Genomic DNA, 24,323 nt, shown 5'->3' with positions numbered 1-24,323 from the left:
AATTTTGGATTTTTAATAAAGAATTGCTATTAGTCTTCTAAATAGAGAGCACAGTTTATTGCCCAGGGCGCATCTGCCACATGGTAAAGCTGTAGTAGAATCTGGACAATTTTTTCCCCTTGCTAATTTGCTCACAAACGTGTGAATGGACTCTGGGTATTATAATAAGGGAGCCTACTGAGTAGTAAAGAAGAGACTCATCACTTTCTGAGTTGGCCACACTAGAACCAGTATTAGACTCAATTTTTGTGTCATTCACACACTTCAACTTCAGAAAGCTCCAGATCTCATCCAAGTCATAGAGGAAATTTTCAGAGTTTTTTTTAGGCCCTCCTTTGTCATTTGGGATATTTTGTCTCTGTAAAAATGCAGTGAGATGTATTGAAGGATACCAGGAGTAGAAAAACCTGATTCCCATTTTCATCTGAGGTCACAAGTGTAGGTGACAGGGATGATCTCAGATTCACACTGATAAAATATACTATACCACAAAGATGCAGAGTGTCTGCTCTGAATACATTACTTTTCTTCAAGTAATATTCACTTTTCATAAAATGAAATAGTGCACAAGGGATGCACCCACAGTCTCTGCTGTGATGTTAAGGGAAAAGATGTACACCTCCCAATCAGGGGATCCTAGCATGGTTGCTATTTAGTCAGCTTGGATTCTTTACTGTTCAGTAAACCATATTTTTCAGAGAGGATTCCAACTAGCCTGGATTGTTAACTCATCACCAGGGGTGTGGAAGGTGAATGCATTCTGAACAGTAAGTGCTACAGAGAGGACATCAGGGATATTTCTAGAATCCTGAGTGATCTTATATTTATTGCTTCTTCCAGGAGGCTGAGATGAGAATTTCCTATTCTTCCTCCCTTAACACATCCAATATTTTATCAGTAATATTCTTGTCTATAATTATTCAAAGATGCTTCTCGCTTATTCATATTTCAGATTGAGTTCCTCCTTTCAGATAAACCTTCCACATCAAACTCCTACTATGGTATGCAAGTGTTTTGTAGCTGTTTAATATTATTGATGAGTTCCAAAAAGAAATATTGGATTATATTCGTAAACTGGTTTTTTCCTCTGGGTATATGAGATTATACTGGATTCAGAGGTTTATTTGATTAAGTAATTGTGCCAGTAAGGTATTGACACCACGCTCTTGGTCAGTGGGGGCTCAGAGATAAAAGGCATGGCAAAGGACAGAGTTAAGGGCTTTTAATGTTGGAGTTTTGATTTTGGAGTTTGATGTTGAAGCTGGAGCCCCAGGGAGAGAAACAGAGCAATTCACTTAATACTCTACAGCTGACCTTGTGGAGTGAAGCAAAGCCTTGAGGGCCTCATAGTCTACAGCTGACCTTGTGGAGAAAACAGAGGAGCTGAGCCCAGAGGCAACCAGAAAGCCTGAACCCTTGCAGACATCAGCAGACGTCTTGCTCCAACATGTAAAAATAGGCTTTGGTGAGGGAAGGAACGTATGCTTTATGGCCCAGTATCTGTAAACTCCTATCCCAAATAAATGCCCTTTATAAAAACCAACCAATTTCTGGTATTTGCATCAGCACCCCTTTGACTGACTAATACAGGTTTTAATATGTTCAGGCATATTAGGAATGCCTGATGTGCCAGCATCATCTGGGGGATAAAAATAAATGTTGCACATAGCTAAAGAGGGCATCCCAGTGCTTCCAGAGAAAGACAATGAAATCAATGAGGAATAAATTGCTGAACATCCCATTGCAAGTCTTCCTGAGGGGAACTACACAGTTGGCCACTGTGGAAATAAAGACCAAAAGAAAAAATCCATGATGGCCAGAAGGATGTTTATGAGTTTGCCCAGAAGGTTCCAGGCAGTGGCATTCTCCAGCCCATCCAGCTGCACCACCTGCTATTGCTGCTGTAGCTCTATCTTGGAGGTGTGGGTCTGGCACACCTCCAGGGACTCCTATGTTCTCAGCACATTCATAGGGCTAATAGATGATTTTCTCTTTCAAGCTGGCCAATTCTTGCTTCAAGTTCAAGATTTCATTCTGGTGGAGCTCTACTAAGTCATTTAGTTGTTCTTCTAATTGTTCACACCTATTTGCTCTTCCTGTAATGTCTGCAAAATTAAGGAATAATTCCTCTGATAATGTTACTCAAGTGTCTCAAAGTATTTCTCTAGTCTGACCTGGGATTCCTGGGTCTCTTGGATCTCATATAGTAGTGCATCAAATCCTGAGCTCTGCTTGTCCAGGGTGTTTTTGTTTTGGAGTTGGATGCTCCTACAGCAATGCCCCCAGTGGTGCTGTTGCCTCCCACTGAGCCTAATGTGGCACTAGAACAGTCTTACTCACTATCATATTTTGGGTTCTATTGAAAGTTTGAAACCTCCCCAAAGTCTTCCCCCCATCCTCCAATTGCCCTCCTCAAAAGAGTCCTTCAGACAAATACTACGTGACGTCAATGATATGAAATAAGCAAGCTGCCTCAGAGAGCTAGAGTCGGGAAGATAGGCTTACAGGAAATCGGGGGGGGGGGGCGGTGGAGGAAGGATGTGAGCCAACGTCTGCAGGGGTGGAATCTATGATGAGCTGGCAGTAAGTATGAGCACAAAGAAGAGATAAAATGGGGGCAAAGGGTTGCCTTTGGGTGGGGCTTTGTGGGTTTGAGGGGGGCTGGGGATGGGCGGAGGGGTAATATTGCCCAAAAAATTGGGGGGGAGGGAGGGGCAACATACGAACATAGGAGAGTGTCAGGTGTTGGTTGAGAGGAAAATGCTGAGAAAATCGTAGCAAAATATAATTAGGAGGGTTACCTGTTTAGGATGCTCAGAGGGGATGGTCTGACGTGGGACAGACTCCAGGGGAATGTCTGAATGCTCATTTTTCCAGGGTGGGTTGTACCATTGGGTAGAGACCCAAGTAGTGAGAGTGGGGGTGGACCCACATCCTGGGGAGGACTAATGCCATCAAATAGAGGGAACTGTATCTCTCAAGAGAAAGGGTGGCTCCCAGGGCATTAGGGCAGTTGAGCAAGTCAGGCCCTGAACACTGTTGCAAGTATCTCTGGACGTGGCTCCTCGGGAAATGGAGATAGGCTGTCACTGTGGGCCCCAAGGAGAGGGGAAAATGGATGTTGAATGGATGGAACCAAGGTAAATGTGGGGGTAAGAGAGGACATTCGTGAGAGTACGCAAGGATGGATATAAAACACGTAATATTACACCAAAAACGTATAGGGTACGACAGACTAATAATGTAAACCATAATGTAAAACATAGGATAACTAAAAATTTAGAAAACTGTATATTCTAAAGTATGGACCACAATGTAAACACAGATGTCACCTTGTTTGAAAGCTATTGTCTCAGAGTCTGTACATCAGTTTAAGTAAATATGATATGAATAAGTTATAAGATTATCGCTGTGGAAGGGAAAAGGTTTTATGGGATGTGTGGGAGTACTGTATATTGTACATATGAATTACTGTGATCTAGGGCTCTTGTGAAGAGAAGCTCAATAATTAGGAAAAAAGAAAAGAAAAAGATAGGATGTAGAATTTTTCCAAATCAATACGTATTCTAGATCTAACCTTTAAACTCATCGCTATATTCCATTTTACTAGTAAGGGAACCTGACATATTGGGCTTCACTTTTCAGGAAGTTTTGGATCACAGAGTGGTTCAACAATGGCGGCAGTGGAATACTGGTATGGGATGTTATTGACAGGTGATATGTGGTTGACAGGGAGTTATACAGGGCATATGTCCAGGGTGCATGGTAATGTTTGGATATACTCATAGTGGAAACAATTAAAAACAACAGCTGGGGGGGTATTGGGTTCCTGACCGGGGATGCTCTGTTGTGGTCCCTAGGGGAGGAGCGGCAGTCTCTCAGGTGCAACGGTAAGAACCAGGAAGGAATGAGGGTCCAACAGTGAGCCCCTGATACTAATGACTATGCTTGTGAGCCTATACACTTGAAATAAGAACAAGGCCTAGAGCAGCACTGTGCCTGGGAGTTTCCTCCTGACAGCCTTCATGTTACTCAAATGTGGCCAGTCTCGAAGCCAAACTCAGTATGTAAATGCAGTGCATTCCCCCCAACGTGGGACATGACACCCAGGGATGAGCCTCCCTGGCACCGAGGGATCACTATCAAATACCAGCTGATGATGCAACTAGAAAATGACCTTGAATTAAAGGTTCAGTGCAGACCAGCAGAATATCCCTGTCTACATATAATAACAGGAGTTTAAAATGCTGTTTGACCTAATGTAAGGGGGAAATGGAAAAGAGAAATGAGTTTATATGGCTATGAGTCTCTAAAAAAGAGTCTGGAGTTTGTCAGAAGGATTGCACTTATGCACACCTGAGCAGAGTCTCAGAGACAGATAAAGTAGATACAACCCCAGGTATTGGTTCTTTTGAGGGCTAAAGAGACCCACAGGTTCTATGGCCATGGCAGATGGGGTTCACTGCCATGTCAGTTGGCCCTTCTTTGGAGCTGGTGTTTCTGCGTGATGGAACTGGACTCAGATGGGATCACCTTTCACAAGCCTTTCATGGTATTTTACTGGAATTGTAGTTGGTGCTGGGGTTTAAGATATATCTAGAGGATTTGAATCTCTGGACTGACAATATGATAGCCAGGCCCTGAACCTCAACAGACTCAACTCCTACACTCCTACACTCCTACAACTTACCCCACTCAGCTAACATGGAGTTGAAGAATGTCAACCACCACACCATGGAGCCTAGAGTGCCTACAACTGAAAGCAGGAGGATTGCATCCAGTATCCGTGTGGAATCTAAGCCCCCTCTTGACATAGATGTGCAATGGGCACAACCAATCCAAGGTCCACAGAGAAAATGTGGCATTAGTGTGGGAAAAGTGGCCATGGTGCCTGCTGGGTGCGGGGAATAGGAGGAAGAGATGAGATGTGGAGGCGTTTTAGGGACGTGGAGTTGTCCTGTGTGGTGCTTCATGGACAATTATGGGACATTGTAGATCCCCCCAGGACCCACTGGATGGAACATGGGAGAGTATGGGCTATGATGTGGACCATTGACCATGAGGTGCAGTGATGCCCAGAGATGTACTTACCAAATGCAATGGATGTGTCATGATGATGGGACAGTGTGTTGACGTGGAGGGAGTGGGGGGTGGGGGCGGTGGGGTTGAATGGGACTTCATATTTTTTGAATGTAATATATTTTAAAAATGAATTAAAAAAATAAAAAATATAAATAAAAAAATAAAAAGAATTGAAAAACTAAAAAAAGAAAAAAAGAGATAACCTAAGCTGTCTGTGACTTGTGGGTGTGGGCTGGTAAGAGTCTGCAGTCCTGCTCTTGGTAACCACGGCAACGACTCTAGTCCCAGGAAATAGTTTAACAATGCAAAGTCTATACACTTTAAATATTTAGGGAAAATGTAAACCAAATATGCTAGAAGCTTATCGAGAATGTATAAAGTCCATGCTAAAAGCTTACCTAGGAAGTGGAAGATATATGCTAATTCAAGCCTATTGAGAACTAAAACAAAAGGACTATTTGGCCTTTCCTCTCTGTATAAAAGGGACTCAAATATCTTGTTCAGGGCTGGGGATTGAAACAAAAAGCTCCCGAGTCCAGCCGGCCGTCAATAAACAATTTTTCCTTCTCAAAAAAAAAAAAGAGTCCTTCAGATTAGAAATGATGTCTGTGCTGCCAAATTTATTCTGAATCAATGAGGCAATATTTTTGGGCTTTGAGAGGACAATCCCTGCTGCTGAATGGGTGGCCTGGGAGAAACTGGAGAGTCTACCCTTGACACTGCCCACCACATCCTCACTGAAGTCAGCCACCTTTGCTCCCAAATCCTTCAGACCTTGCTGCATGTCCCTGAAGACATCCTTTGGCTGGTGCAGAATCCCATTCTGTTCTACCTCCCAGAGCTTCTGGTGGTAAGGTTCAAGCTTCTTTAGTAGCTGGAGGAGGGTTTAGGAGGATTTCTGGTTCTTATTCCCAAAGACCTGTTTTATGTGGGCTGCCTGCTGTTTGTCTGCACTGTTGGCGAGCTTCAATACTTGGCAATGTTATCACCCCAGGCTGTTTGCACAAACTTGATCCATTCTGTGAGTTTCAGGATCTTCTGCTGCAGGAGAGCAATAGCAACCTTTGTGCACTGAGGGTCTGGCATTCCATCCAAGGAGTCTGTGTGGATGTTGCCACCGATGTTAGAGACGACTGTACTGGAAGTCTTGGCAAGGCTGTTTACTTCCAACTACTCTGATCCACACTGCAGTTGCCTCCTCTCCTGGTAGACATGCAGCAACAAAAGCTATTTCCATCACAACTGAGCTGGTAGGACCATCTGTTGTGGAAAAAGACTTGGGCCAGCCTGACTACATCACAGCTGCCATCTCCTGGCCAGACGTCCTGTTGATTTGAGGGCTTCTCTTTGGAGCTTCTGGCTTGCTTCACCTACTATGCAAGATCATCCCTTTCTTCATCTTGCTACAGGACTCAATTCAAAGTTGTGGGGTGGGGTGGGGCAAGATGACATCTGAGTGAGTGCACCTCATAATCTCTCTTGCAAAAAGCAGCTGAGTAGAATCAGAGTCCTGCCGGAGTGGGCTGTTTCAGGGGCTTGCACGGCAGGAAGTGTCTGGACGTCAATTTGGTGAGACAGTGACAGAAGAGGTTCTTGCAAAACATAGCTTTTTGGGTTTCTGACATGGAGGTCAGAAGTTATGGGCAGGACCCTTCCCCCTAGGGCTGGTAGCCACAGTGATCCTTGAAAACTGTTGGTTGTGCTGCGGCATTCCCAAACACTGTGTTTACCAGATGCGTGGTTCCCAGGTCCTTATCCCCTAAACCCTGTAGCCCACACTCCACAGACTCACATACCTTGAGACTGCAATATCCCAGACTTCCCATTCCCTAATCCAGCATGCTCTGAGGTCTATCTGAGGTCCATGATTACCCTAGCCGTCCGCTTTTTTTTTTTTTTTTTTTTTTTTTAGCTTGGAGGAGCATACCAGCTGACTTAGGGAGAGCCTCAGAAGAAAGGAGAGGCAAATCTGCTGAGAAAGCCCAATTTACCTAAATGCCATGGGATAGGAAACTTGGTCTGGGAGAAGGCAGAGTCAGAAAATCAATTAGACCTCCCCTAGCACACCTAAGGGGGAGCGATTGTAGGACATGCTTTCCAAGCTTCCAATAGCATATTTGGGGTTTCTGGTAAGGTGTAGGTGCTCTCTTGCTGGAAATAAAGAGTTACTGTCTTCTGTGTTGAATTGGTTCACCAAGGACCCATTTGAATCTCCTACTGGACCCCTCATGCAGCTTTCCTGCTGCCCTGGGAGAGAGGGAAGTGAGGAATGGAGAAAGAGAGAATGTCAAATCCCTGTTTTATTTAACTGCAAAGAGGATTCCTAGCTTGAAATGTTGGGTTTTTTTGTTGTTGTTATTGCTGCATTGTCTCCCAGTTTTTTCTTCCTCTTTATCTCCCCAAAGACCTTTTTCTTTTCTTAGCTTTTTCTCTTTTTCTTGCTTGCTTCTCCCCATTTTTGTGCTCCCCTTTTTCTTTTTTCTTCCTTTCTCTTCTTTTTAAATTTATTTTATTTTATATAATAGGTGCTCGAGGGAGTGCTTCACATTTGTTCTGTTTTCTTATCCTCCATTTTCTTTTATGTGTGTATTGATTTGTGCCACCAACACTATCCCCTTTCCTCTACACCTTTCTATCCTCCATCATCTATTGTTTCTCTTTCATTCCACCTCCCTTTGTTTGGCCCCCAAATTGTGTGACTTTTTATTTCTAATACACCTTGTTCTGTTTTCTGTCTTTTATTAACATTTTATATTATTGTCTTTCTTTTCTCTTTGCTCTCTCATGAAGACATTGACTTTTTAATTCATAATATATTCCTCCCCACATTAATGAGACAGTTGACTGTCTCATTACAGGTACTTTACTTAATGTTACAACTCTACACAGCTCACATGAGTCTAATATCCATTCTCCTAGATCTCACATGGTTCCTATGTTAACATTTATTATCAATACTACTTTATACATTTTCTTTTCTTACTCATTTTTCTTTCCCTGGCCCTAATATTTTCCTTCAAAGTGAACTTAGCCAGCAAAAAGAAATTAGAATAAGAAGAAAAAAGTGACAAAGAGAAGACATAACACTTATGCAAAAATAAGAGCTAATTAAACCCCAAGACTAGACAAAGAAGCTAAGGAACTGATTAAACCCGTCAAGATAAAATGATGACCAGACAGCAACAAAAATCTACAAACCAAATCAGTAATCAGGAAAACATGCTGAATCCAATGAACAAACTAAAAATTGGAAGAGGAGCAGAACATCGAACAAGTCATTAAAGTTCTCAAAACATATATTAGCAATTAATTTAAAGAAGTAAAGAAAAAGATGAAGAATATGAAGAAAACACTTGGAGAGAATACAGAAGAAATTGTTGCAATCATACACAAAATGAGAACAGATATGGTGATGAACAGCACAATTCAAGAAATCAAAAATACACCCTTAGCAAATAACAGTAGATTAGAAGAGACAGAGGAGAGAAATAGTGATGTGGAAGGCAGTACATCTGAAATCAAACAGATAGTAGAACTGATCAATAAAAAGATAGAAAAAATCCAGCTGGAACTTAGGGACCTGAATGACAATGCAAAACGCACAAACATGTGCACTATAGGCATCCCAGAAGGAGAAGAGAAGTGAAAAGGAAGAGAAGGGGTGTTGAAGGAAATAATGACTGAAAACTTCCCAAATCCACTGAGAAAGATGGATGTACATGTCCAGGAAGCAACATGCACCCCAAACAGCATAAATTCCAACAGACCTACCCCAGGACATATACTTGTCAAATTATCCAATGCTCAAAACAAAGAGAAAATTCTAAATGCAGCAAGAGAAAAGAGAACCATCACAAAAAAGAAGGCTCCATAAGATTAAATGTTGATTCCTCATCTGAAACCATGGAGGCAAGAAGTCAGGGGTATGACATAGTCAAGGTACTAAAAGAAAAAAAAATCCAACCAAGAATACTCTATCCAGCAATGCTAGCATTCAAAAATGATGGAGAGTTCAAAATATTCACAGATAAACAGAAACTAAGAGACGATGCCAACAAGAACCCATCCATCAAGAAATACTAAAGGGACTTCTGCTGGAAGAAAGAAAAAAACAGGAGAGACAGAGTTGGAGGAGAGTGTAAGAGCAACTAAAAAGACAAAAAGAGAAGAAAAAACAAAATAAAACAAACGTAAGTCCAAAGAAAATATGGCTAACATAAATAATTCCTTGAAAGTGATAGCACTGAATGTCAATGGATTAAACTCACCTGTAAAAAGATTCAGATTGGAAAACAGGATAAGAAAATATGACCCATCTATATTCTGTCTACAAGAAACACATCTTAGACCCAGGGATTCAAGGAGATTGAAAGTGAATGGCTGGGAAAAAATCTTACAAGCAAACAATAACCGAAAAAGAACAGGAGTAGCTATATTAATATCAGACAAAATAGACTTTTAATGCAAAACAGTTGTGAGAAACAAAGATGGACACTACATATTAGTGAAAGGGATAATCTTTCAAGAAGAATGAACAATCATAAACATTTACGCTCCTAACAAGGGTGCCTCCAAATATGTGAGGCAATCACTGGAAAAACTAAGTGGAAGAATAGATGTCTCTACAATTATAATGGGGGAGTTTAATACACCACTATCAACTTTGGACAGAACATCTCAAAAGAGAATCAATAAAGAAACAAATACTTTGAACAGTATATTAGAGGAGCTGGACCTAATAGACATATACAGAACATGACACCCAAATACAGCAGGATATACATTTTTCTCAAGTGCACATAGATCATTATCCAAGACAGACCATATGCTAGACCACAAAGAAAGTCTCAATGAATCCAGAAGATCAAATTATGCAAAATAATTTCTCTGACCAAAGTGAAGTGAAGCTGGAAATCAGCAAGGGACAGAGGCCCAGATTTCACACCAAGATATGGAAATTAAACAGCACACTCTTAGAAGAACAGTGGGTCAAAGAGGAAATCTCAAAAAAATTAATAACTACCTTGAAACTAATGAAAATGGTAACACAACATACCAAAACTTATGAGTTGCAGCAAAAGCAGTAATGTGAGGGAAATTTATACCCATAAATTAATACATCAAAAAAGAAGCAAGAGCTAAAATTGAAGAACTAACTGCACACTTGGAGGAATTAGTAAAAAAAAAAAACACACACACACAACAAAATACCCCAAGAAAGAATACAGAAAGAAATAACAAAAATAGAGCAGAACTAAATGAAATAGAAAATAAGAAAGCACTTGAAAAGATCAACAAAACCAAGAGCTGATTCTTTTAGAAGATCGATAAAATTGACAAACCCTTAGCTAGACTAACAAAAAAAGAGAAGATGCAAATACACAAAATAAGAAATGAGAAAGGAGATATCACCACTGAATCCACAGAAATAAAGACTATCATAAGAGGATATTTTGAAAAACTATATTCCAACAAGAAGGACAGTTTAGAGAAAATGGACAAATTCCTAGAAACACATAAGCAGCCTATATTGATGAAAGAAGAAATTAACAATCTTAACAAAACAGTCACAAGTGAACAGATAGAATCAGTCATTAAAAACCTCCCAACTAAGAAGAGCCATCGGCCAGATGGCTTCACAGGTAAATTCTCCAAAACATTCCGGAAAGAACTAATCTCAATCTTGCTGAAACTCTTCCAAAAAATCGAAATAGAAGGAATATTGCCAAACTCATTCTATAATGCCAACATCACCCTAGTACCAAAGCCAAACAAAGACACCACAAGAAAGGAAAATTACAGACCATTTTTTCTAATGAACCTAGATGCAAAAATCCTCAACAAAATAGTTGCTAATCATATTTAACAATACATTTAAGGAATTATACATCATGGCGAAGTGGGATTCATTCCAGGTATGCAAGACTAGTTCAACATAAGAAAATCAATGTAATACACCATATAAACAGATGGAAGGAAAAAAAATCACATGATTCTATCTATAGATGCAGAAAAAGCATTTGACAAAAATACAGCACCCTTCCTTGGTAAAAACACTACAAAAGATCAGAATACAAGGAAACTTTCTGAACATGATAAAGGGTATATATGAAAAACCCATAGCCAACATAATTTGCAATGCTGAAATCCTAAAATCTTTCCCTCTATGATATGGAACAACACAAGGATGCCCACTATCACCTCTTCTATTTAACATTGCTTAGAATTACTTGCTCGAGCACTGAGACAAGAACCAGATATAAAAGGCATCCAAATTGGAAAGGAAGAAGTCAAAATTTCATTATTTGAAGATGACATGATCCTATACATAGAAAACCCTGAGAAGTCTACAAGAAAGCTTCTCAAACTCATAAATGAGTTTAGTAAAATCAGCGGTTATAAGATCATTGTGCAAAAATCAGACGCACTTCTGTATACCAATAATGAGCAATCTCAGGAGGAAATCAAGAAACAAATACCATTTACAATAGCAAAAAGAAAAATCAAATACCTAGGAATAAATTTAACTAAAGATGCAAAAATTTATACACAGAGAACTACACAAGACTGTTCAAGGAAATCAAAGAAGACCTAAATAAATGGAAGAATATTCCCTGTTCATGGATAGGAAGACTAAATATCATTAAGATGTCTTGACTACCAAAACTGATCCACACATTCAATGCAATCCCAATAAAAATCAACACAGCATTCTTTAAGGAACTAGAAAAACTAGCTATGAAATTTATTTGGAATGGAAAAAGGCCCTGAATAGACAAAGACATATTGAAAAAGAAAAACGAAATTGGAGGAATCACACTACCTGACTTCAAAACATACTGCAAACCTACAGTACTGAAAATGGCATGGTATTGGCACAAGGATAGACACACTGACCAATGGAACTGAGCTGAGAGTTCTGATATAGATCCTCATATATATAGCCATATAATTTTCGATAAAGCCACCAAACCCTCTCAACTGGGAGAGAATGGCCTTTTCAACAAATTGTGCCTGGAGAACTTGATATCCATATGTAGAAGAATGAAAGAGGATTACCAACACACACCTTATAAAAAAATCAACTCAAGATGCATCAAAGACCTAAATATAAGAGATAAGACCATAAAGACTTTGGAAAGCAATGTAGGGAACCATATACAGGACCTTGTAATAGAAAATGGCTTCATGAACTTCACACCAAAAGCATGAGCAGCAAAAGAACAAATAGATAAATGGGACTTCCTCAAAGTTAAAGCCTTCTGCACCTCAAAGGAGTTTGTCAAGAAAGTAAAAAGGGAACCTACAGAATGGGAGAAAGTATTTGGTAACCATATATCTGATAGGAGACTTAAAACCTGCATATACTAAGAACTCCTATATCTTGAAAATGGAAAGACAAACAACCCATTTAAAAAATGGGGGAAAGATTTAAACAGAACCCTCTCCAAAGAAGAAATACAAATGGCTAAAAGTGTATGAAAAATGTTCCAAATCTCTAGCTATTAGGAAAACGCAAATCAAAACTACAATGTGATACCATCTTACTCCCATAAGATTGGCAGCTATGAAAAAAGAAGACTACAAATGCTGGAGAGGATGTGAAGAAATGGGAACACTCATCCACTGCTGGTGGGAATGCAGAAGGATCCAGCCATTCTGGAGGACAGTTTGGTGGTTTTTCAAAAAACTAGCTATAGATTTGCCGTATGACCCAGCAATTCCACTGCTGGGTATATACCCAGTAGAACTGAAAACAAGGACACAAATTGATACATGCACACCAATGTTCACAGCAGCATTGTTCACTATCGCCAAAAGTTAGAATCAACCCAAATGCCCATCAACAGATGAATGGATAAATAAAATGGGCTATATACATACAATGGAATACTACTCAGCTTTTTTTTTTTTTTTTTTGGGCTTTTATAATGGGGATTTATTTGGGGTAAAAGCTTACAGTCTGAGGCCATGAAATGTCCAAATCAAGGCACCACCAGAGATGCTTTCACACCACAGTCAGCTGCCATATGGTGAAGCAAGATGGTGGGTGCTCTCTGCCTTGGTCTCAGCCTTCCCCTCCAGGCTCACCATCTCTCAGTGCCCAGCTCCTGGAGCTCAGTTATAAGCAACGAGGCAAAGGGCTTGTTTCTTTCTGGCCTTTTCTCTCAGTCGCGTTTGCTCTGTTTTCTTCCCGAATTCAGCTCTGAGCTATCAGGCATATATCAGGGCTGGTCTCCTGAGCCTTGAGCTGCTCCATGGGCCCACCACCTGGGGGGCCTCTTTCCATACTTCTGTGCTCTGCCGGTTCCAGACTCCAGGAATTCTCTCAGTCCTCAGGGCTTCTTTATTTTCCTGCCGTTCTCTCTCTCTCATGGCAGGATCTGTATAGTGGTTTCTTCTTCCTCTATGTCTCGTTTATATCAGACCACCATCTCGTCTTAAATTTGACCCCTGCAGACATCGGCTCATATCCTTCCTCCACCCTCCGATTTCCTGTAAGCCTATCGTTCAGTCTCTTGCTATCTAGGGCAGCTTGTTTATTTCATATCATTGAGGTCATGTAGTATTTGTCCTTCAATGTCTGGGTTGCTTCACTCAACATAAGGTTCTCAAGATTCATCCATGTTATCACATGTGTTTGTAGTGTGTTTGTTCTTACAGCCGAGTAGTATTCCATTGTGTGTATATACCACATTTTATTGATCCACTCATCTGTTGATGGGCATTTGGGTTGATTCCAACTTTTGGCAATAGTGAACAATGCTGCTATGAACATTGGTGTACATATATCGGTTTGTGTTCTTGTTTTCAGTTCTGCTGGGTATATACCCAGCAGTGGTATTGCTGGGTCATATGGCAAATCTATGGCTAGTTTTTTGAGAAACCGCCATACTGTCCTCCAGAATGGTTGGATCCTTCTGCATTCCCACCAGCAGTGGATGAGTGTTCCCCTTCCTTCGCATCCTCTCCAGCACTTGTATTCTTCTGTTTTTTTCATAGCTGCCAATCTTATGGGTGTAAGATGGTATCTCATTGTAGTTTTGATTTGCATTTCCCTGATAGCTAGAGATTTGGAACATTTTTTCATGTGCTTTCTTGCCATTTGTATTTCTTCTTCGGAGAAGTGTCTGTTTAAGTCTTTTTCCCATTTTTTAAATGGGTTGTTTATCTTTTTATTTTCAAGATATAGGAGTTCTTTATATATGCAAGTTATAAGTTTCTTATCAGATATATGGTTGCCAAATATTTTCTCCCACTGTGTGGGCTCCCTTTTTACTTTCTTGACAAACTCCTTTGAGGTGCAGAAGGCTTTAATTTTGAGGAAGTCCCATTTATCTATTAGTTCTTTTGCTGCTTGTGCTTTTGGTGAGATATTCATAAATCCATTTCCTATTACAAGGTCCTGTAGATGTTTCCCTACACTGCTTTCTAAGGTTTTTATGGTCTTGGCTCTTATATTTAGGTCTTTGATCCATCTTGAGTTGATCTTTGTATAAGGTGTGAGATGGTAATCCTCTTTCATTCTTCTACATATGGCTATCCAGTTCTCCAGACATCATTTGTTGAATAGGCCACTCTCTCCCAGTTGAGAGGGTTTGGTGGCTTTATCGAATATTATGTGGTTGTATATGTGAGGTTCTATATCAGAGCTTTCAATTCGATTCCATTGGTCTATGTGTCTCTCCTTATGCCAATACCATGCTGTTTTCACCACAGTGGCTTTATAGTATGTTTTAAAGTCAGGTAGTGTGATTCCTCCAATTTTGTTTTTCTTTTTCAGTATGTCTTTGGCTATTCGGGGTCTCTTTCCTTTCCAAATAAATTTCATAGTTAGTTTTTCTAGTTCCTTAAAGAAGGCTGCGTTGATTTTTATTGGGATTGCATTGAATGTGTAGATCAGTTTTGGTAGGATAGACATCTTAATAATGTTCAGTCTTCCTATCCATGAACAAGGAATAGTCTTCCATTTATTTAGGTCTTCTTTGATTTCCTTGAACAATCTTGTATAGTTCTCGGTGTATAAGTTCTTTACCTCTTTAGTTAAATTTATTCCTAAGTATTTGATTTTTTTATTTACTATTGTGAATGGTATTTGTTTCTTGATTTCCTCCTGATCTTGCTCATTATTGGTGTACAGAAATGCTACTGATTTTTGCGCATTGATCTTATAACCTGCAACTTTACTAAACTCATTTATGAGTTCTAGAATCTTCGTTGTAGATCTCTCAGGGTTTTCTATGTATAGGATCGTGTCATCTGCAAATAATGAAATTTTGACTTCTTCCTTTCCAATTTGAATGCCTTTTATTTCTGGTTCTTGCCTCAGTGCTCGAGCAAGTACTTCTAAGACAATGTTAAATAGGAGCGGAGACAGTGGGCATCCTTGTCTTGTTCCTGAGTTTAGAGGGAGGGAGTCTAGGATTTCTCCATTGTAAACAATATTGGCTTTAGGTTTTTCATATATACTCTTTATCATGTTCAAAAAATTCCCTTGTATTCCAACCTTTTGGAGTGTTTTTATCAAGAAAGGGTGCTGTATTTTGTCAAATGCTTTTTCTGCATCAATAGATATAATCATGTGATTTTTTTCCTTCAATCTGTTTATATGGTGTATTACGTTGATTGATTTTCTTATGTTGAACTATCCTTGCATACCTGGGATGAATCCCACTTGGTCGTGGTGTATAATATGTTTAATGTGTTGTTGAATACGATTAGCAAGTATTTTGTTAAGTATTTTTGCGTCTAGGTTCATTAGAGAAATTGGTCTGTAATTTTCCTTTCTTGTGATGTCTTTGTTTGGCTTTGGTACTAGGGTAATGTTGGCATCATAGAAGGAGTTGGGTAATGTTCTTTCTGTTTCGATTTTTTGGAATAGTTTCAGCAGGATTGGTGTCAGTTCTTTCCGGAATGTTTTGTAGAATTCACCTGTGAAGCCATCTGGCCCTGGGCTCTTCTTAGTTGGGAGATTTTTAATAACTGATTCTATCTCTCTGCTTGTGATTGGTTTGTTAAGATCATCAATTTCTTCTTTTGTCAATATGGGCTGTTTATGTGTTTCTAGGAATTTGTCCATTTCCTCTAGATTGTCATTTTTGTTGGAATATAGTTTTTCAAAATATCCTCTTATGATAGTCTTTATTTCTGTGGGGTCAGTGGTGATATCGCCTTTCTCATTTCTTATTTTGTGTATTTGCATCTTCTCTCTTTTTTTCTTTGTTAGTGTTGCTAAAGGTTTGTCAATTTTGTTAATCTTCTCAAAAAACCAGCTCTTGGTCTTGTTTATCTGTTCAAGTGCTTTCTTATTTTCTATTTCATTTAGTTCTGCTCTTATCTTTGTTATTTCCTTCCTTCTTCTTCCTTTTGGGTTGCTCTGTTGTTGTTTTTCTAATTCCTTCAAATGTGCAGTTAGTTCTTCAATTTTTGCTCTTTCTTCTTTTTTGATATATGAATTTATGGCTATAAACTTCCCTCTCAGTACTGCTTTTGCTGCATCCCATAAATTTTGGTATGTTGTGTTATCATTATCATTTGTTTCAAGGTAGTCATTGATTTCTTTTGAGATTTCCTCTTTGACCCACTGTTTTTCTAAGAGTGTGCTGTTTAATTTCCAAATCGTGGTGTGAAATCTGGGCTTCTGTCCCTTGCAAATCTCCAGCTTGACTCCACTGTGGTCAGAGATAATGTTTTGTATGATTTCAATCTTTCTGAATTCGTTCAGCCTTTCTTTGTGGCCTAGCATATGATCTATCTTGGAGAATGATCCATGTGCGCTTGAGAAAAATGTATATCCTGCTGTGTTTGGGTGTAGCGATCTATATATGTCTATTAGATCGAGCTCCTCTAATATACTATTCAGATGTTTTGTTTCTTTGGTGATTCTCTTTTGAGATGTTCTGTCCAGAGTTGATAGTGGTGTATTAAAATCCCCCACTATAATTGTAGATGTATCTATTCTTTCACTTAGTTTTTCCAGCGTTTGCCTGACGTATTTAGAGGCACCCTTGTTAGGGGCATAGATATTTATGATTGTTCGATCTTCTTGACAGATTTTCCCTTGAACTAAAATGTAGTATCCTTCTTTGTCTCTCACAATTGTTTCACATTTAAAGTCTATTTTGTCTGATATTAATATAGCTACTCCTGCCTTTTTTTGGTTATTGTTAGCTTGTATGATTGTTTTCCAGCCTTTCACTTTCAATCTCCATGCGTCTCTGGGTCTAAGATGTGTCTCTTGTAGACAGCATATGGATGGGTCATATTTCCTTATCCAATGTCCCAGTCTGAATCTTTTGATAGGTGAGTTTAATCCGTTGACATTCAGTGTTATTACTATCAAGGAATTATTTGTGTTAGCCATACTTTGATTGGATTTGTGTTTGTCATATTCTGTTTGTATATATTTTTTTGTCTTTTTTGTTGTTGTTGTTGGTCTTATACTCTCCTCCAACTTTGCCTTTCCTGTTTTTTCCTTTCTTCCTGCAGAACTCCCTTTAGAATTTCTTGAAGGGGAGGTTTCTTGTTGGTATACTCTTTCAGTTTCTGTTTGTCTGCGAATATTTTGAACTCTCCATCATATTTGAATGCTAGTTTAGCTGGATAAAGTATTCTTGGTTGGAAATTTCTTTCCTTTAGTACCTTGACTATATCATACCACTGTCTTCTTGCCTCCATGGTTTCAGAAGAGAAATCAGCACTTAATCTAATTGAACTTCCCTTGTATGTGATGGTTTTCTTTTCTCTTGCTGCTTTTAGGATTTTCTCTTTGTCTTGAGCATTGGATAATTTGACAAGTATATGTCTTGGGGTGGGCCTGTTGGGGTTTATGACTTGTGGAGTGCGCTGTGCTTCTTGGATATGTACATCTGTCTCTTTCAGTATATTTGGGAAGTTTTCAGCCATTATTTCCTGCAACACTCTTTCTGACCCCTTTCCCTTCTCTTCACCTTCTGGAATGCCTATAATACGTATGTTTGAGCGTTTTGCATTGTCATTCAGGTCCCTAAATCCTAATTGGATTTTTTCTATCTTCTTATTGACCCCTTCTACTATCTGTTTGATTTCTGATGTACTGTCTTCCACATCACTAATTCTCTGCTCTGTCTCTTCTAGTCTGCTGGTATTTGCTGCAAGTGTATTTTTGATTTCTTGAACTGTGGTGTTCATTCCCATCATATCTGTTATGTTTTTGCGTATGTCTGCAATTTCCCCTCCATGTGATGTCTTCATGTTGTTAACCTCTTTCATTACTGCATCAAATTTGTCGGTGATAAATGTTCTGAGATCTTTCATTGCTTGTGCCAAGTTTTGCTCCCCTTCGTGATTATTGGTTTGTTGATTGGATTCAGCCATGTTTTCCTGATTATTGGTTTGGTTTGTAGATTTTTGTTGCTTTCTGGTCATCTCTTTATTTTGACGAATTTAATCAGTTCCTTAGCTTCTTTGTCTGCTCTTGGAGGTTAATTAGTTGTTATTTTTGCATAGGTGTTACATCTTCTCTTTGTCAGTTTTTTCTTCTTATTCTAGTTACTTGTTGTTGGTTAAGTTCACTTTAGAGGAAAGTATTAGTGTTGGGGAAAGGCAATTGTGTAAGCAAGGGAAAAGTGTAAAGTTGTATTGGTGATGTATGTTAACAAAGCAAGAATATGAGATCTGGAAGGATGGAGGTTAGATTCATGTAGATTGTATAGAGTTATAGCTGTAGGTAGAGTACCTTTTATGAAGTAGATGACTGAATTTGGGAGGAATATGGTATGAACTACAAAGCCGCCGCGGCCTGACCCGGCTCCGCCTGGCTCCGCTCGCTACAGCGGCCCGGCCCAGCTCCGGCGTCCGCCTCTCACCACCGCGGCCTGCACCGGCCCCGCCCGGCTCCGTATCTACTCAGCTTTAAGAATGAATACACTACAGCACATGTGATAACATGGATGAATCTTGAGAACCTTATGTTGAGTGAAGCAACCCAGGCATTGAAGGACAAATACTACATGACCTCAGTGATATGAAATAATTAAACCAAGCTGCCTCAGAGAGCTAGAGACTGGATGATAGGTTTAAAGGAATTTGGGGGTACAGGAAGGTTGCGAGCTTACATCTGCCTGGAACAAATCTATGATAAGCTGGAGGTAAGTATTTGTAGAGGGATGGGATTAAATGGGGGGGATAAAATGGGTGGGGCTTTGTTGGCTTCAGGGAGCTAGGGATAGGAGGATGGGTGATATAGCCCATGAAATTGGGGGGAGTGTGGGAGAACATATGAACGTAGGAGATTGTCAAGTATAAGGTTGAGAGTACAATTTTAATAAAACTTTTTCAAAAAATATAATAAGGACGGTTACATGTTTAAGGTTATTAAAGGGGAGAAGAATCTGATACAGGACAGGATTCTAGGGAGTGTGTGAGTGCTCATTTTGTCATAGTTGGTTATATCATTGGCTGGAGATCCATAAAATGAGAGTGAAGTTATATCCACATCCTGGGGAGGACTGATGTTCTCAAATAGAGGGATTTGTATCTCTCAAGAGAAATGATGGCCCCCAATGCATTAGAGCAGTCAAGCATGTCAAGCCCTCAACATTGTTGCCAGTATCTCTGAACATGGCCCTTCATTCAATGAAGATTGATTGTCACTGTGGACCAAGAGGGGAGGGGAAAAGAGGTATTGAATAGATGGAATCAATGTAACTGTGGGGCAATGGAAGTGCTCCACAAGATTATGCAAGGATGGATGTAGGGCATGTTAAATTACACCAAAAATGTATAGGGGCCTATAGGCTAAAGTGTAAGTCATAATGTAAAACATAAGATAACTAGAAATTTAGAAAATTGTATAGTCTAAAATATAAACCATAATGTATACCCAAGTGTAACCATATTTGAAAGCTATTGTCACAATACTGGTACATCAGTTGCAATAAATATAGTATGAACATGTAAAAAGATTATTGGTGGGGAAGGGACAAAGTGTCTTATGTTGGATATGTGAGAGCACTGTATATTGTATATATGAATTACTGTGATCTAAAACTTATGTCAAGAGAAACTTAATAATTAGGGAGAGAAAAGAAAGAAAAGGAAAGGACGTAGACACTGAGGAAGAGATGGAAAAGTTGCCTTGACAATGTGCATACAGGGCAACACTTTTTGCAGTGCTGGAAGACAAAACATCAAAAACAAAGCTTTTTCATTTTTTAATTTCTGATATCCCAATTTATTTTTAATTTAATTTTTCTAAATTAGTATGTATTCTATATCTAACCTTTTAACCCATGACTATATTCCATTTTACTATTAATGGAAGCTGGCAGTATATTAGGCTTCATTTTCAAAGACGTTTTGGATCACAGAGAGGTTCAATAATGGCAGGGGAGGAATACTGGTGTGGGATGTTATTGATAGGGGCACATGGTTTGGAGGGAGTTCTCCAGGGCATATATATCGGGTACATAAAAATGTTTGGATATTTTCATAGCGATTACAGTTAAAAATGGCAACTTAGGAAGTGTGGTAGAGCAGGGGAGCTCTATCACAGTCCCTAATGGAACAGCAACAATCCTCCAAGTGCAATGGCAAAGACCGAAAAAAGGATGGTCCAAAAATGAGCCCTTGATACTAATGACTATGCTTGTGAACCTGTGTGCCTGAAATAAGAACTAGGCCTAGAGCTTCAGAGTGCCTAAGAGTTACTTCCTGAGGGCCTCCATGTTGCTCAAACGTGGCCAGTCTCAAAGCCAAACTCAGCATGTAAATGCATTGCCTTCCCCCCAGTGTGAGACATGACTCCCAGGAATGAGCCTTCCTGGCACCAAAGGATTACTAACAAGCACCAGCTGATGATGTAACTAGAAAATGACCTTGAATAAAAGGGTCAACTCAGACCAGCAGAATATCTCAGCCTACATGTAATATGAGGAGTTAAAATTGCTTTTGGACTTGAATAAAAGGGGGAAATGGAAAGGACAAATGAGTTTGTACGGCTATGAGTCTCCAAAAAAGAGCAGGTTGGTCATCAGAGGGGTCACCCTTACACACACCACAGCAGAGTCCCAGAGACAGCTAAAGTAGACACAACCCCAGGTATTGGTTCTTCTGAGTGCAGAAATCCACAGGTTCTATGGTCATGGCAGATGGAGTTTAGTGCCATGTCAGTTGGCCCCAGTTTGGAGTTTGTGTTCCTGAGTGTGATGAAGTTGGACTCAGATGTGATCATTGTTCACAAGCCTCTCTTGTTACTTTTTACCAGACCTTTGCTTGGTGCTGGGGTTTAGTGTATACTAGGGAAACCTGAATCTCTGGACTGACCATGTGATAACCAGGCCCAGAGCCTCAACAGACTTGCAACTCCTACACTCTGGTTTATTGGACTTACCCCACTCAGCTAACATGGAGGTGAAGAAGGTCAACTGCCACACCAGGGAGCCAAGATTGCCTACAACTGAAAGCAGGAGAATTGCATCCAACTTCCATGTGTAATCTTGATATAGACGTGGATTGGACACAACCATTCTAAGGTCCACAGGATGGAGGAATAGAGTATGGATTAGAGTAGACTAGAAAGTGGCCATGGTAGCTGCTGAGGGAAGGGAGTGGGAAGAAGAGATGTGATGTGGGGGCATTTTCAGGACTTGGAGTTGTTGTCCTGGGTGGTACTGCAGAGACAATTACTGGACATTGTATGTCCTCCCATGGCTCACTGGGTGGACTGGGGGAGAGTGTAAACTATAATGTGGACCATTGACCAAGTGGTGCAGTAGTGCTCAGAGATGTATTCACCAAGTGCAATGAATGTCTCATGATGATGGAGGAGGTTGTTGTTATGGGGGGAGGAGTGGGATGAGGGGGTGGGGGAGATATGAGGACCTTATATTTTTTTAATGTAACATTAAAAAAATAAAAACCAAAAAAAGAGGAAAAAAGTAAATTTTACTTATCCATTCATCAGTTGATGAACACTTGGTTTGCTTCCATCTGTTGGCAATTGTGAATAATGACACTATGAACATTGGTTTGCAAATATCTCTTTGAGTTTCTGCTTTCAAATTGTTTGGGTATATACCTAGAAGTGGGATTACAAGGTCATATGGTAATTCTGTGCTTAAATTTCTGAGGAACTGCCAAACTATCTTCCGCAGAAACTGCTTTTTACATTCCCACCAGCAGTGAATGAGTGTTCTTATTTCCCCACATCCTTTGCCCAAAACTTGTGATTTTCCATTTTTAAAGTAGTTGAATATTTTAGTGGGTGTGAAATGGTATCTAATTATGGTTTTGATTTGCATTTCCCTAATATCTAATGATGTTGATGATCTTTTCAAATGCTTTGTTGACCACTTTTATATTTTCTTTGAAGAAATGTTGATTCAAGTTTTTTGCCATTTTAAGTGGTTTTCTTGTGTTTTTATTGTTGAATTGTAAGATTTCCTTATATATTCTGCATAGTGAACTCATCATATATGTGACTTCCAAATACATTCTCTAATTAGTAAGTTATCTTATTTTACTTTCATGATAATGTTCTTTGGGGCACAACGTTTTTAATTTTCATAATGCTCCATTTATTTATTATTTCTTCAGTTGCTTGTGTTTTGGCTAAGAAACCAGTGCCTAACACAGTATCCTGAACATGCATTCCAATATTTTCAGGATGATTAATTTAATCATCCTGGTTCATATATTTAGGTCCTTGAAGCATTTTGAGTTAATTTTTGTATATGGTGAGTCAGGGTTTCCCTTTCATTCCATTGTGTATGGATATCCAGTTATCCCAGCAACATGTGTTGAAGAGACTGTTCTTTCCCAATTAAATGGACTTGATAGGCTTATCAAAAAAACAATTCGCCAGAGCACCAATATGGCTGAGTGTTTGAGTGACTGCATTGGACTTCCAAAAAAGGAAAGATAATAAACAACTAAAAAGGAAGGAAAAAAAACAATTTGCATAGGGTAGCAGATTTACCTCAGTGGTTGAGCACCTGCTTCCTATGTACAAGGTTATGGGTTCAATCCCTGGTAACTCCTAAAGAGAAAAAAAGCTATTGGTATAGATGCAAAATTCCACAATAAAATACTTGCAAATCAAATCCAACGGTCCATTAAAAGAAGTATATATCATGATCAAGTGGGTTTTATCCCAGGTAAACAAGAGTGGTTCAACACAAGAAACACAATTAATGTGTCCTCTCAATTTAAAAAAAACAACACTCTGAAAGGAATAGAAGGAAACTTTCTCAACATGATAAAGTACATATATTAAAAAATCACAGCTAACACCATACTCAGTAGGAAAAGGTTGAAAGCTTTCCCTCTAAGATCAGGAATAAGACAAGGATGTCCATTATCACCTCACCACTGTTATTCAATATTGTGAATAACAATAATAATAGTAAGAGCAATTAGGAAAGAAAAGAAATCAAAGACATCTAAATTGGAAAGGAAGAAATAAAGATTTCACTATTTGCAGATGACTTACTTCTGTATATAGAAAGTCCCAAAGAATCTACAATGAAGCTACTAGAGCTAATAAATGAATTCAGCAAAATGGTGAAGTACAATATCAATACACAAAAATCAACAGTGTTATTATACACTAGTAAGAACAATCTGAGGGAGAAATCAAGAAAAAAATGCCATTTACAATTGCAACTAAAATCAAATATCTAGGAATAAATTTAAACAAGGATGTAAAGGATTTAAACATGAAAAACTAGAAAACTTTGCTAAAAGAAATCAAAGAAGATCTAAATAAATGGACATTCCATGATCATGGATTGAAAAACTAAATATTGCCAAACTATCAATTCTACCCAAACGATTTCCAGACTCAATGTCATATCAATCAAAATTTTAACAGCCTTCTTTGCAGAAATGGAAAATCCAGTCATTGAATTTATTTCAAAGATAAGGGATGCTGAATAACTCAAACCATTCTGAAAAATAAAAATGATGTTGGAGGACTCACACTTCTTGGCTTTAAAACTTATTACAAAGCTATGGTTGTCAAAAACAAGATGGAACAGGCAGAAGGATAGATATAAATCAACTTTTACATTGACAATCTGAAAAATCTTTGATGACATGCTTGCAAATATACCTTTTTATGAGCTGGTATTGAAAATACAGCATAACTAAATAAGATGCATTTGATTTTAACTGTGTTAAAGTTTTGCCTTCAAAACATATGATAAGGTGGAAGGGTGCTTTGGCAGTGGATGGGGTGATGTTGCAGGGCTGTGAGTGGG

At 39.1% G+C, this 24,323-nt stretch overlaps 1 pseudogene; it reads right to left on the bottom strand.

Annotated features, from left to right (window-relative positions):
• Positions 1-1,635: 1,635 nt before the first annotated feature.
• On the bottom strand, positions 1,636-6,481 carry LOC101434574 (transmembrane and coiled-coil domains protein 1-like; annotated as a pseudogene).
• Between the last annotated feature and the right edge of the window lie 17,842 nt (positions 6,482-24,323).

This window comes from Dasypus novemcinctus, unplaced genomic scaffold (assembly GCF_030445035.2).
Source record: "Dasypus novemcinctus isolate mDasNov1 unplaced genomic scaffold, mDasNov1.1.hap2 scaffold_106, whole genome shotgun sequence".
Taxonomy (NCBI): Eukaryota; Metazoa; Chordata; class Mammalia; order Cingulata; family Dasypodidae; genus Dasypus; species Dasypus novemcinctus.
This window is presented reverse-complemented; position numbering and strand designations above follow the sequence as displayed.